General features: G+C 33.8%; 2 long non-coding RNA genes across 2 annotated transcripts in view; one reads left to right on the top strand and one right to left on the bottom strand.

Annotated features, from left to right (window-relative positions):
- Positions 1 to 2,920, bottom strand: part of LOC145284808 (uncharacterized) — a 345,012-nt gene extending 342,092 nt beyond the window's left edge. Inside the window, exon 1 of the long non-coding RNA XR_013868889.1 lies at positions 2,664 to 2,920. This is a non-coding gene — a long non-coding RNA (uncharacterized LOC145284808). The remainder of the gene's footprint in view (positions 1 to 2,663) is intronic.
- Positions 1 to 15,489, top strand: part of LOC145284806 (uncharacterized) — a 290,003-nt gene that overhangs the window by 177,718 nt on the left and 96,796 nt on the right. The window lies entirely within an intron of this gene.

Raw genomic sequence — 15,489 nt, forward strand, 5'->3', positions numbered from 1 at the left:
GAAAAGAAGAGGGGAAATAGGAGAAGAAAATGAAGGAGAGGATGACGAAGAAGAGGAAGGAGGAAAAGAAGAAAAAAGGCAGAGAAAGTTTGAACAGACATCGAAATGAAGAGGAATGAAATGAAATCATTAAGAAATGTAACTGAAAAGAAGTGGAAGATTTTATATGAACGGGAAGGAAATTAATAAAGGAAAGAGATAAAAGACGGAAAGAAAGAAAGAAGAAGACGAAAAAAAAAGAAGGAAAAAAGGATTCGTAGGTAAGAAGGAATGATATTCGAAATGGACACGAGTGAAATGAAACCATTTAGAAATGTGACTAAAAAAAGAAGGGAAAGACAGGAAAGGATACAGAAGAAAATCAATAATCGAAAAAAATAAAGAAAAGAAGAAGAAGAAGAAGAAGAAGAAGAAGAGGAGGAAGAAAGGTGGAGAAAAGAATGAAAATCGGAATGGACACGAAACAATAAAATCATTTCGTAAGTTAAAAGAGAAATAAAAGAAACAAAAGAAAGAAAGAAGAAAAGGAGAGAGAGTAAAAAAAAACGCAATTCCGAATGACACGTAAAAAGTGAAATCAGAAATTTGCAGAAAGAAAGAATGAACGAAACCAACAAACGAAATGATATAATAGTAAAAAGAATGATGATTTTTAATGAAGCAAATGAGTAAACAATAACGAACTAATTGAAAGGAACGAATAAAAAAGAAAACGCAAGAATTAATGAAAATTAATGAAATGAATGGATCAATAAAAGAAAACGAAATATAGAAAAGAAATAAATAAAAGAGCTAACAAAAAATAAAGCTTGCAGAAAAGAAACAAACAGAAAACAGAAAAACGAGGAAAAAAAAAAGAAATGATTAAACACATAGAAGGACGGGAATTTAAATTGATGAAAGAAAGAACAAGGAATGAATATAGCAATAAAACGTACATAATACAGTAATACACAAACATTAGAATAAACTTACTGTTATTCAAACTGTTCGAATTGCAATGAGTTAAATCCTTCTCCTACGCCCGTTTGCCTTGATTTTCTTCTTCGCCCAGCCTATTCCTCTCTACGGACGCACACACACAACTCGAGTCGCTATAAGGGAAATAATTCTGTGAAAAACAACCAAAATTACTTCCTTCTTATGATAACAGGTCTATAATCTCCTCTTTTATCTCTATCTCTCTCTCTATTTGCCTCTTCTCTCTTTCATCTCTCTATCCCCCTCTTTCCTGTTCTATCTTTCCCCCCTTTTCTTCTTCTATCTTCCTTTATCTGCCTTATCTCCTTTTCCATCTCTATCGCCACCCTTTCCTCTTCCGTTTCTCTCTATCTTCCCTGTCCTCTTCCATCGCTCCCCCTCTTCTTCTTCCATGTCTCCCTCCTCCTATCTAACAGGGGAGAGTGATTAGTCACTTTTTCAATCGCTTCAGAATAAGTGTATTAACTTCACATGCACCTACATGTACCTAATTGAAGCAACATCAACAATCTCGGACCCTAAATCAACAGATTCTATACCATTTCTGAATTAGCCTTTTCTCAGTTGACTGAAGTAGGTTGCCGTCCTCTGCAATTATAGGGCTGTAACCTATTTCAGTTAATTACTAATCGCCTGGGGCCTCTCTACTGAGAAGTGGTGACGGAACTATCCAGGCCCTTTTTGTCGGCGTGAGTGCTGTACCACGGGGTTGTTGGCTCTTCAATCTGAATTTCCATTCCATGTGTCATATCTTCTTGCCGTGCGAGATAAATACCTAACAAACATGTCTCAATCAAAGTATAAACCAATGTGAAGCATAAATGTATTAACAGGATAATCTACCATGTCTTGAAATTGAATAAATATCATATTCGCCTTACCTATGCTTATAACAACATATTACTTTACTACCGGGGTGGAGGAACTTTGCCTCCAGTCATAAAATACGTTTAAATATGATATTTCAGTTTGTCCAAGTTTCGTATATATTATTATAAAGTCGTGATTTCAAAAGTAAAAAAAAAACGTATTCAAGTGCCATCAGTTAGAATCGAAACCGAAAACAAAAGTGTAGCATTCACGGCTCTTGACATTACCACTGTACCTAAGTGACATGGACTTGAACTGATTAAAAATAAACTAACGTGAATGTACAAAATAAACGATTTTTTCAAATTTCACGCATTCTTGATCCCTTAAAAACTATTTAAACCGGCTAAAGACCCATAAAAGAACGGTCCACAAAAATTCCAATCATTTGAGGCCCCTAGCGCCGCTCTGCGACTTTTAGTTTCGGAGGAGATAGAGTTTGAAAATATGGAGACAGACAGACAGACATAGTGAGTTTTATAAATTAGATGTTTAATTTTTACTGGACCCTTCCTCCAATTTCGCCCCTTAATATAGTCAGAAGAATTTGAAGGCGTGGAAACCCGTCTCAATCGATGTGTTGTATATTGATTTATATTGGAGGAGATGATATATTAAAACGTGTCATGTGATATCTAGTAGATGTGAGATATTGTTCTTTTAACAGACAGATAATAAACGTATAAATTGTATGCATGTTGTTTAGCCGGAGGACATGATATTCACGTGTAAACTGAATCATCTTGTATCAGACTTATCGCAAGGGATATTTTTACAGTTCATATGTAAGAAGAATAATATATGCTTCATACCTTTTGTTTTCTTGAAGAGTTCTTCTGTATCTTCCCGCTGCTCCGTGACGAACCATGAACCGATCATCCATCCAATTGAGACATCTCTTCTTATTTGTGAAACCATTAAAACAACTCTTTATATTTGTACAATATACATTTATTACAGTTGTCTCAAATGGTTTTCACAGGATCTGCAGTTAGTCTACATTTTCTGTTCTTACAGCCCGCTCCTAGCTGTCTGTCCATCCCTGTCTAGACGTCTGTCTGCTCTGGTGGTCAATCCTCAACTCTCTGAATCTCTCCAAATCTAACTACATCACGTGTTCTCTTACGTCACCTAATTACGTGTCTCAGACCAACCTAATTCACAACTAGTTATTTGTTTATTCAAAACCCCAAAATAATGTTTACATATATTTTCTATTTTCACATTCCTTTTGCGATTCACACGTCGATCATTTCTTCCGCAATTTAATTGTTTATTCTTCTAATCATAATAACTGATCCAGCGACCATCCGTCGCTCAAATCAATCAATAAGAATACAATAACAATAATAATAATGTTTTGATCCTTGACCCCGCTTGCCACAGTTAACAGATACTACGCAATGATCACAGCCTAAAGGGTCATAAAATTACAGATGTCTACTGTATATGTTTTAAATTTCATTAACGTCGGAAACACGTATTAGAAATCACGAAATGAGAGTACATAAGTATTCAACACATAGAAGCTGTTAGGGATCACTTACATTATTTTACGCGTAGGATTTTATACGTATTAAAATTCCAACAAAGTAGCACACATTTAAAGTTTTAATGGGAGTTCAATGTCCATGGCGATCTTGTGTTAGGAGGTTCGGGACCAATTCCATTATCTTCCAGAGTAAATGTTATACAGATGATATAAACTTTATGTACATGGTATGTATTTGAATATTGTAAGGAGGTTGCCCTATTTATTACGATCGCTTGTTTACAGTAATATTTCAAATATTAGCTTACACCATATGTCAAATATAGCGGGGATATTTACCTATCTGGTCGGGCTTCTTGCCTGGCCCAATGTGACGCTCTCTCTCTCTCTCTCTTTCTTTCTCTCTCTCTCTCTCTTTCTCTCTCTCTTTTTCTCTCTCTCTCTCTCTCTCTCTCTCTCTCTCTCTCTCTCTCTCTCTCTCCAGATTTCCGTTTCTTCCATCAGCTGACTCAAATCTTCCGGATTATAGTTGGCGTATGTGCAATTTGCTGACCGATAAATTGTAGGCGTCGCTCCCTGATTGTAGTAGATATGGCAGTTAGGTTGCCATAAATTTGCTACTTCGTGGGATGAGTCGATAAAAAATACGCCCAAATTAGACCTTCTAATAAAAAAAAAAACAGTAAGAATGATCAACCAACAGCGTGCTTAGTATTTTTCTGGATGGATTCACCCAGGTGTATCTAGCTAATCAACGCTCTATAAACTGATTAAAAAGATGATCGCCTCGCTAGGATGAGGATAAGATTATAATGGTTGCCTCAAATCAACACTTGATGACCAATGGTTTTAAGAAGATGAATGATCTCGCCAATGAAAACAAGTACAGCTTCTGTCTTATAGAAGTAGGGAGTGAAAGCAACTTGATATCCAGCTGAAAGGTTGCTGCTGAGAGACGGCTACTGTACAATGCGATATAATGTTTTATGTAAATATTTCCCCTGGACGATCTGTAAAAATTGAATATCGAATGCTGCAGTAAACCCTGGGAATATATATCAGAAAGTACAGTTGGAAATAAGTCTTGAACTATCCGCTATGACTGCAATTTCTACAGCTGCGTACTTAGGAATCAGAATGATTGGACCTGATGTGGTTGTGTAGAACAAACGGAACACTTAAGTAGCCTTAATAGAAGTTAGTGTCCTCAATGTTGCTGGGTTGAACAGCGCTGGGAGGAGAAAACGTCTTGTTTATGACATGGAAAGGGACTGGAATCTTTTCAGTAATTATAGGAGCGATTAGACTTATCAAAAAGAATTTCAAAAACTACCTGGCAAATATAAGAGTGGAACCAAGTGCAACAGAGATTCAAACAACTGTACTTAAAGGGACGTAAGGAATCATGAATATCTCCTGCTTAGAATGCTTGACGTATTTTAGATTCTATGGCGACAATACACTGGAATTTAAAATTCTACGACAATTCACTTGAATTTCAAATTTACTTGAAAATACACTTGAATTCTAAATTTTATGACGACAATACAATTAAATTTTAAATTCTCTGACGACAATGTACTTGAATTTCAATTCTACTACGACAATACACTTGAATTTTAAGTTCTATGACGAAAATACACTTGATTTTTAAATTCTACTAAGACAATGCACTTAAATTTTAAATTCTACGACGACAATACACTGGAATTTTAAATTATATTATGACAATAAATTTGAATTTTAAATGCTACTACAATAAACTTGAATGTAAAATTCTATGAAAACAATACAATTAAATTTAAAAATTTTACTAAATACAGTGAATTTTAAATTCTATCACGACAGTACATCTGAACTTTAAATTATGCGACAATGCACTTAAATTTTAAATTCTACTAAATATACTGAATTTTAAATGCTATGAGGGCAATACTTTTGAATTTTAAATTCTATGACGGCAATACACTTGTATTTTCTAAATTCTAGTTCTTTAGAAAAGGTATGTTTTTTCTATAATTTTTTGTGAAAGAACATATATATATATATATATATATATATATATATATGGTCTTTGAAGTTTTTAACCTTTAAAACTATACAAAAAATATTTTTTATCATTCGTTAGAAAACAATCCAGTCAGTAAGTCATTTAATCACCTGCAACCACTGCATCAACTCGCTCTCGAATTTACTATAATACCAATAATTTATTTTTTTAAGGGATCATCAGTTGTTTACCATGAAACACTGTTTCTAGGATTTATATATATATATATATATATATATATATATATATATTTACTTATAAAACGTTTGCAGTATATGCACCTTAGGCTCATTATAGAGTAAGAAGGTGGATTACGTTGTTTATAATTGTATTAGAGGTTTTAGAAATTCTTTAGGATTTTAAAAGAAAATGTTTAGAGTCCAATAAGTATTTCGAGAAATATAATCTTTAAACATGGTTTAATTCGATTTCTGTTTATGTTAAGTTCTGGTATATTGTATAAATAAAATACTTACATTGTTCGAAAGTTATTTACGTTTTTTATTTATTTTCTTTTGGTCAATTTTGTGTTACTATTCATCCAATAATAATCATATTGCGATATACCATAAATATTTTCTCGAAACAATGAATTGAATCTAAAATTTACATTTGTGACTTGTTGTGCAATGGAGAAAAAGAGGTTTGTTACTTTAAACGCCTCTCGAACCAAGCTGCACTTTTTTTTACATGAGGGTCACCACTTATCAAGGACCGAAGGCCACTCAGGGATAAGGGTTATTGCGTGTACAGTAATCAATGAGATAGTATTGTAGTAATCATTAGTATTAACAAATCTACTCCGCAAAGAGGATTTCTTCTCGCTTCTACAACTTATTTCACAGAGAATGTATGTGACTAGCCTTTACGTACTGCTTTGTTATGTTCAGAATAGGTGCTCGATAGAGCTTCACCCATAGTCCCCTGTAATACACTCACAGTAATAACTCGTTCAGCTACAACCAGAGCAAATAACTTTCCTCTCCCCTCTCTCTCACACTTTACCAGAAACCAAATAAACTTCCATAAACAAATGTTTTCCCCTAGAACACCCTGTCTCTTGAACAAAATACCACGAAGCTTCTTCCAAACCGACTACAGCATAATCTTTCTAAAATCTGACTTAAACAAATACGTCTTGTGACGTCCGCATAGATAATCAATTCTTTTTTCTTTTAGTAATCTGCTAATCCCATCACTGTTTCAGGTCCTATCCTGGTGTCAATTATCGTTCAGCTGACGATCTCTTAAACCCTTATCTTCGAATGACTGATGCGCCTTACTAAGTGTCTGTCCATTGATAAAAGCTAACATAAAAATATCGATTTTAAAACAAGTTAATCATAAACGTTTATACCTGCACTTTGTGTCGAAAATTTTTTTTAAATAATCAGACGGATTTAATTGGTTGCAAAGTGAAAGATGATAAAATGTTTTAAAGCATTCACCACGATATCTCTTTGGGGTATTTACAACATTCTCACTACAGGAAGATGTGACACAAGATCGGAAAGCCGAAAGTGACAAACCAGTGTCTATAAAACACGAAGCACTGGCATTTAAAGTTTCTGGGCAGCCCCGTTTTTATTCACCGGTTGGGATGCAGTAAGAAATAAACTTACTCCATCCAAAAGAGAAGGGAAACAAAACTAGGCGGGTGGACTTCATAGGACCAACGAGAACAAATCGCTCAGCCCGACAGATAAAAGGCAACAAAAATGACCGAGTTTTTGCTGTACTGGTTAACAAGATTGGAACCTCAATTGTTATGTGTTTACCATAGCGATATAGTGAAAAATTAGTAAAATTCCTAAGCTATTCGACGGAAATCTGTCTCTTATTCTATTTTTGTCATCGATAGTTTTCTCTGGTTCTTCATGTATATATATATATATATATATATATATATATATATATATTGTAGTGATTCAATGAATTTCAAAAAAAATACTTTTTGAATAGAAAAGTTTGAGTTTCATATCAAAGAATTTTTCTTATTCTAAGCAAGACAAAGAATACTTAAGAAATTTAATCTCCTTAACCTATGGGGTTTCGATGTCTACCATCTCATCAGAGGAGAGAAAATATTAGCAAATATTTATAAAGGTAATTACCCTATTTGCTAAAGTCAGTGAGACATGGAAAGTCAAAGTCAAAATAATTAATAAATTAGATCCCCTGTAGTAAGAGGATTTGAAGGGAAGGATATGAAAATTGTAGATCCATATTGCGGTGTAAAATCCATAATGTATTGTAGATCCAAATTGCGTGGTAAAATCTAGTAATATTTTGTAAATCTTATAATTACAGGTTTCCATACCAACTGATTTTTTTGTTGAATAAAATTATTCTGAAGAATATATACATATATATATATATATATATACATATATATATATATATATATATATATATATATATATATATATATATATATTGTTTTGTTTTTGTTTTTTTGATCGCTATCTGATCAATTGGCCGGGATTATTGTTAAAAGTTAAGCTTTTTCGGTTTATGGAAAGCCGTCGCATTGGCGAACCATGGTCGCCATTTCTCTTAAATGACAGAGCCGCAGATAACTATGATGATCGTTGTAGTCTGCTTTTAGAAAAATGATAAGTCGTTTAATTCCTATCGGAAAAATAATTTTCCTTCGGACGACATCTTAAAAAAATTGGCATGACTCTGTTTTCCTCAACACAGTATCACTGTCCCCGTTTTAGAAAGAAAGACATTTTGGAAAAAACTTGGTATAGTAAAAAAAAAATATTCCAATTACAAGGCAATGTATGGCTAATTTACTAGTTTATTGTTACTTATGCATAATATGCAACATATAATTCTTAACATTAGCTGATACCGTTAATTATTTTGACAATCTAATTTCTTAATTTACTGGGGGTAAAGCCTAATTAAACGTGAGATTTAAAGATTTCTAAGTAAGCAGTTATACGACCTCTACGAATGGAATACTGCTGCCATATCTGGACAGGAGCTGCTAAAAACAGCCTATCCTGCCTTGACAGAGTACAAAATAGACTTCGTGGCTTAGTGGGGGATGCCCTTTTCTCTTCCCTGCTACCTTTCTCTCACAGAAGAGATGTTGCAAGCCTATTTTATCGTTATTTCCATGGCAGGTTATCGTCTGAACTCCAATCTCTGGTCCCCCCTCGCCAATCTTTTACAAAAAACACCCGTCTAGCCGAATCCACTGTCAAAAACTTTCCCCACTCCTTATCTATGCCTAAATCAAAACGTAGATTCTATGAACAAAGCTTCTTTCTTAGAACTGCACACCTGTGGAACTCTGTTCCGTCTGCCTGCTTCCCACCTGACTACAACCTGGATGTCTTCAAGTCCAACGTAAACAAATTCCTGATGAACCGCCCACTTAAGTAGACACTCTAAAATATCCACACTAACATACTGTACTTACAATAACCCTTATCCATGAGTGGCTTCCGGGCCTTGATAAGTGGTGACCACCTTGTAAAAAAATTAAAAAAATAAAAATAAAAAAAGGCAAGCATGTCTAATTACAACGATTTTTTTTTATGTAAGTATAACCTGTTTCATCTCATATGTGTTATACATTGTGCTTGTTCATGGAAACCATGATTTTAGTGTTTATGTGTGTTTTTATAATACCGGAATCGAATTCATTGAAAAAATTAGCGGTTACAAACTCGTAAATTACAAATATATGTATATCGCTTGCCATCTGTTTTAGTTTGCTCTAAAAATCCGGGTGGTTTTCTTTTGGAAAACTTACTTTCTCCATTTAGAAATGGCCTTATCAAACTCTACGTTCGTAGGAACACGCGTAAATACAAACTCGACTAGTCTTTTTGGCTAGGAAAAAAAAATTTGGTCTGATACTACACATTTTTTCTCATCTCCGTCCCTGAAGGAGAAACCTTTCTATACCGAGATAATTTGTATATTTGTTCCAATCACGTGTCCTAATTTTAGTGGAGCTGGATTATGTATAAATAATCGAGCTTGTATGTATTCCTGCCTTCACGGGTAGGCACTAAAATAATGGACATAGTTATAGAAGACTATACGAAGGCATACGTTTTCACCGTCCACCTTGTTGTTTTATTTTTTTAATTTTAAAAGATGTTATCGCCCATCTTTTGGATCAAAGCGTATTATATATTTTGTCCAAAGATAATACAATAATACAGTGGGGTCTGCGTTCGCGCTAATTCGCATTAGAATGAAAATATTTCATAAAGGTAGATACCATAATCAGGTATAATCTGAAACTGCATTAAGGAGGGTCTTCAGCTAAGATTTGTTTTACGGAAATAGCTCGAGACAGGGCATGAAGCCAATTGATGTAAGAAACTAACAATATTATTTTCAATGTCAAAAATAAGCCATCGATAACTGTAAGATAGATGGATTCAGACACAGAAAACAGCCATTTTTTACCCTTTGTCAGAAACATTGTTTATTTGAATTTGAAAATGAGGTAAGCGGAACTTACGAAGATGCTGAACGTAAATCCAGGATCCAATTTTACTGTTCTAAAAGTATGTTTCACTCATAACAAAGGTATAATAATATGGCACGCATATTCGTTCACGACAGACGTTTAGAGAATGAAAATACATTTCAGCACGGCTGGGATAGACGAGAGACGAAGGACAAAATGAGAGAAGTACGTTGATTCCGCTATTTATTATTATTTCAACTAAGTAATATGTAACTTGAAATAAAATTAACAGTATATAATGCATCTCCAAAGCGTTGTGTACAAGGTCATCACTGTACGCATTAATTAGTGACATCATCATTTCGTGTGTTTACTATAGTTTGGATCAATTTCTATGGAAGATCATTTATCCAGAAGTTTATGAATAAACCGAATGTACAATAAGAAATGGATTAAAAGCAACATAAGACTTACCTTTTATAAAATAAATAGATTTTTAATAATGAACTACGCAGACGATAAAATAAATTTTAACCTGTTCTGGTGATACATATATCTAAAGATTCTGCTGCTTAAAGGCGTCCATAGTTTTTTGGAATCATCACTCTCTGTCATTTTATATAATCAAATGCAAACGAATTTTATTTTCGTCGATTTTGCTTTTGCAATTTTTATTATCCCAAGAGTCATATATTCTATTATATTAATATATATTTTTTTATTATTGTTATATAAAAAAATCTTTTTAAACTTCATATTGCATAATATTTGAAATTAATATCATTCAAAGCTTTTAAAAATAATTATTTTTTTAGAATTTTGTTGTTTTCTTTTTTTGTTGTAATTCAAACAATGACATTACGGAGAGAAAATATCAAGAAAAAGTGTTTGTGTTTTTTAACATAATAATAGTGATTTTATGCACAATTTTATTTACGACTTTAAGGTAAGTGAAAAATAACAGAAGTTTATATATATATATATATATATATATATATATATATATATATATATATATATATATAACTATTTTTTAATTATTTGATCTTTTCAGCTTTAAAAAAATTTAAAATTTTTATCGACCTACATTTTTTTTGTTTAATTTTCGTTACATGAAACATGGGGGGGGTATAACACCTAAAAAAGAATATTCCCTCTAATACAGGGTGACCCCCAAAAAACGGGTCCCCAAATCTAATTAGGCCCCATTTCTTAGTGTTTTGTCCGAATAAAATGAAACGTTGGTCATAACTAGTTTATTATATTCAAAACATAACATCAAAACACTAGGGTATTTGGCCTTTTTTTCCGTTCTACAGCATATGTTCTAGCTGGCCTCAATTTAGCTTTTGTTTTTTTGGGGTTCAGCCTGTATATTTAACGAAAACTACTTTTATTATGTAAGTTTATTTGATAATGATTAATTATCGAACATTATTTGATTTTTGCTAGATTTTTTAAACATGCGTGTGTCTACGGCTTAAAAAACGTCACTACATAGGAACGTTGTTTTAAAACGTCGATAATGAAAACATGATTTTTGTCTCGCATTTTCATTATTTTTGTACATTGTAAAATTATTTTTTTTAATGTTAGCAGTTAATTTGAAGCTTCTTTTTTGAATGGTAAAAAAGTAAGGACGATAATATTAAATTAAATTACGGTTACATCGTGTTACATACTGGGGGGGTAAAACTGTGGCGCGCGTTGGAGGTACCTACATTATATCCTTTCAAATATCCCCGAGACTATCGAATGCGTGCCTGGTGCTCGCATCTCTAATTCAAACGGTTTCTTTATTTGCTCTTTTGTGTTTCTAGTTTTCAATTGCTTTACCTTTCTTCTTGTAAACGGCTTTTTTTTTCTTTTTACAAATACACAACAGAACACTTGTGAGTACCTTTTTGTTAATTTGGTAGTTGTTTACCTTTAAGAAATAAAGGATAGCAAAAATAACTTCGTAACGATAACCCTCACGAGTTAGAAGAACTTTTTTGAACAGCAAACCCCAAAGTCCCAAGTTTGCTGCTCGAGCGCTTTAGTTAAAATTTACGAGAAGGGAGTATTTGTATATGTGCTGTCGTTGTTTCAATAGCAAACAATGAATACATTATCCCCTGTCATGACCCTTAATTATCTCCAAGCCACGCCCTATATTGCTCGCGAGTGCTTAGTCGCTGGTAGCGTCTTTCAAAGAAGAGGGTTTGCTTTAGAGGTAGCTATTGTACGTTTGACACCCGGACAAAGGCCATAGCAGAAAAGATATAGTTAGGGGTTAAACGGTAGATACTCTGACTCTCTAACCTTACGTCTTCTTGATATTCAGCCCCTCTTCTGAAAAACGACTCAGATGCGATAACATATTTAATGCCGAAGAGTACCTTGTCAGTATTAATAGTGGATCGGGTGGTTTTTAAGAGTGGTGGTCCATTAAATACATTAAGTATTTGGCGTGATAGGTATCTGCGTAAGAAAGACAGGTGATGTTTCGCGTTCTCTCTCTCTCTCTCTCTCTCTCTCTCTCTCTCTCTCTCTCTCTCTCCTTCTCTCAAAAGAAATCAGGGGGTCACAAAGACGACTGGAGAGGAGACGCTGATTATCAGGTCACGGTTATTAAGGCTTTGTCCAAACAAAATATTAATTCCTCGTCAGGTTTTGTTCACTTTTGTCTCTAAAACGACAGCAAATCCACGCTTTTCAGTGCTGATACAATGCCGAAACGCAGTGCTATTGTATACGATTAATTGAACACAAGCTTCTATTTTACGCATTGCTTGGGATAAATAGAAAATTAATACATTTCTCGGTAATAGCAGCGCGTAAATGGCCAGACTAACGTATACAACTTACATTTCAATATATCTATTATATGACAATTATAAAACTACAAGATATTTTAACCAGTGAAAAAAGGGAAAAGTTATTGCCCGTTGACTCAGAATGCATGCTTTTTTTTACCAAAATGATGGTTGATTATCGTTGAATTTCTGCTCGTTTTTGCTGAATAGTAATCGATATTATTTTCTATAATATAAATCTCTCCTGTCTGTTTAAATGTATGTATGTATGTATGTATGTATGTATGTCTGCCTAAAAGTTTAGACAGAGGCGATGGATCTTCATAAAATTGGTATCGTTTTGAAATCGAGTCTTCGGACGATAAATATCGAAAAATTGGCTAAGCATGTCTACAAGGAGGGGTCGCCTTTTTCGGCGATATTTTCGATTAACTAGACTTAATTTAAACCTTCACTACTTCCGTTTTGGTGATAGCCGCAACGTCAAAGACGTCAGTTTTTGTTTTCGTTGTTTTCTTCCTTCGCGGCACGGGTTCGATCCTGTTTGCCTACTACCACTTTTTTCCTGTTTTTTGCTCAATATACACCTCCAAACATCGAGGCAACGTCAGGCAACCAGGCTAGTCTCTATTAATTTCTAATTCTGCATTGAATGGATGCCATAATATTTAGTTCGCTGCACCTTATCATAGAAATGGTCTGTACCGAATTTATGTCAGATAGACGAAGTGGAACGGACAAACAGACTAAGAGAAAAGAGATTGTTTATACGTATTATATATGCCTTTTTCATTATTTAGCCATTCCTCCATGATTTTTTTCAAGCATTTAACGTACGTGTTTTAAGTTGCTCTTGAACAATGTGCCTTCAATTTGCTTAGAATGTTCACTCGCTTGTAGCGTCTTTCAAGAAATAGGGTTTTATTTTGAAGTAACTATTATACGTATGGCACCGAGACAAAGACCACGGCCGAAGCTATATTCTATTTGCTTATCTAGAAATAATTCTAACTAGAAAGATGTCGGGGATACGCATGCCAATCAAAATCATCTCACCCATATGAAACGGATGAACGATGCTTAACAACCACAATGTTAGAATCAAGTCGAAAAAAACTTGCAATATTCTTATACATTTTAATTTAGATTGAGTTAATAGGTTGTCGAACAGACACAGAAAAATGAGTTCCGATCGAGACGAAATTTGATTTGATCAATGTAACGAACCAATAACCCTAACCCTAACCCTAACCCTAACCCTAACCAATATTTTCATCGTTGTTCAAATGAAATAAGCATATAATAATGTCCATTAGAACAAAGAACCGATTGATTAGTAGCTTCACCGAAGAAAAACGTGTTATCTATGTATTTATAACACTGAGAATGTGTGTGAGGGCATTTCTCAACCTATAAACTCAATGAATATTTGATCTACAGACTTGAAATTCAGTATATAGGGTATTCAGACACGTTAAAACTTATTAATCGAGTTTTATCCGGTTTATTATAAATGGCTGCTAATAAATCAAAATTGAAAAATTGCTATTTGAGGGTCATCGATTTTTGTCTGCTTGCTAACTGATGCGCATGCGTGAATCGTTCAAATTACTAATTCCTTATTTTAAGAATAAGTAGTTTTAAAAAAAAAATAAAGATCGTTTCAAGCTAGCCTAATGGTTATTGTACTTGAATCACTGTCTTTAGGTTTTGATTTCAATCTCAGCTCAAGACGTGAACTGTTTAAAAAAACATTATACTCGCATGCACATGTCGCAGTTTCTGTATGCATTAAAATATATTTATGCGTATTTTACGACCGGAAAACGCCGGGTGGCCTGCTTGGTAGCAATAAAGACAACTCTGATGTGTAAATCTATTCAATTCGACTGATGACTCACTCTTGGAACTAAACACAGAAGTTTCAGTATATCTTATTGTCATGAGTATATATCCACACTACTAATACTAAGCTCTACTGAAGTATTGTGAACCTTTCAAGTAAATACTGCCCAAACATATGCACGTAATTTATTTGATCCATCGATTTAGTCGGATTTGGACATTAGCATACACCCTCGTCCGTTCGTTCCCCAAATTCTCAAAAACTACTTATTACATTTTTTCTGAAATTTTACATGAAGTTCCAATTACCCAAGGAAGGAAATGTACCATTCTCGTATTTCGATAAACATTCTTGTTGCATCTCCAGGGGGTCAAAAGGTGTCAAAATGGCCTAAAAGAACTTTTCGAGACATAGAATCTTTTCCGACCATTAGATTTTGCTGAATATTACTCAAAAGCCAGATCACATAGATATACATTTTGAAACGTAATATTTGACCCTGGAAAAATTCTGGTTTCGTCCCAGGTCAAAATGAAACAAAAGGGGTCAAAATGGTTTAAAATAGCACTTTTCCCTACATAAAATCGAGATTTTGCTGAAAATTACCCAAAAGCAAAACAACATGGATATGCATCTAGAAACGTAATATTTGAGACGAATTTTTATTTTTCTCCTAAAAGTCATACTTGTGTCTAAATAGAGGTTTTAAATGGCACCAAATTTTTAAAAAATAAGCCATCGTTTGTCATGATACGGTGTCATTTAGCTGTTTTAGTCCAGTGTTTTACATCAGGCCTGGTTTTTAAATGGGCAAAATAGGTAACAGTTCTACGACTGAGTTTAGCTAACAGCATAAGGAAAGTAACTCTTGTAGACTCGATTTTACAAATATTGATTATATATTCGTAGATTGAACTTTAATACATTCAAGTGGTTGTATGCTCGTGTACCGCAAGTCTGGCCTACTAGGGAATTTTTTTAAATCTCCTCACCGATGAGCTCAACAAC

Source organism: Euprymna scolopes, chromosome 9 (assembly GCF_053919585.1).
Source record: "Euprymna scolopes isolate OS-2025 chromosome 9, ASM5391958v1, whole genome shotgun sequence".
Classification (NCBI taxonomy): Eukaryota; Metazoa; Mollusca; class Cephalopoda; order Sepiida; family Sepiolidae; genus Euprymna; species Euprymna scolopes.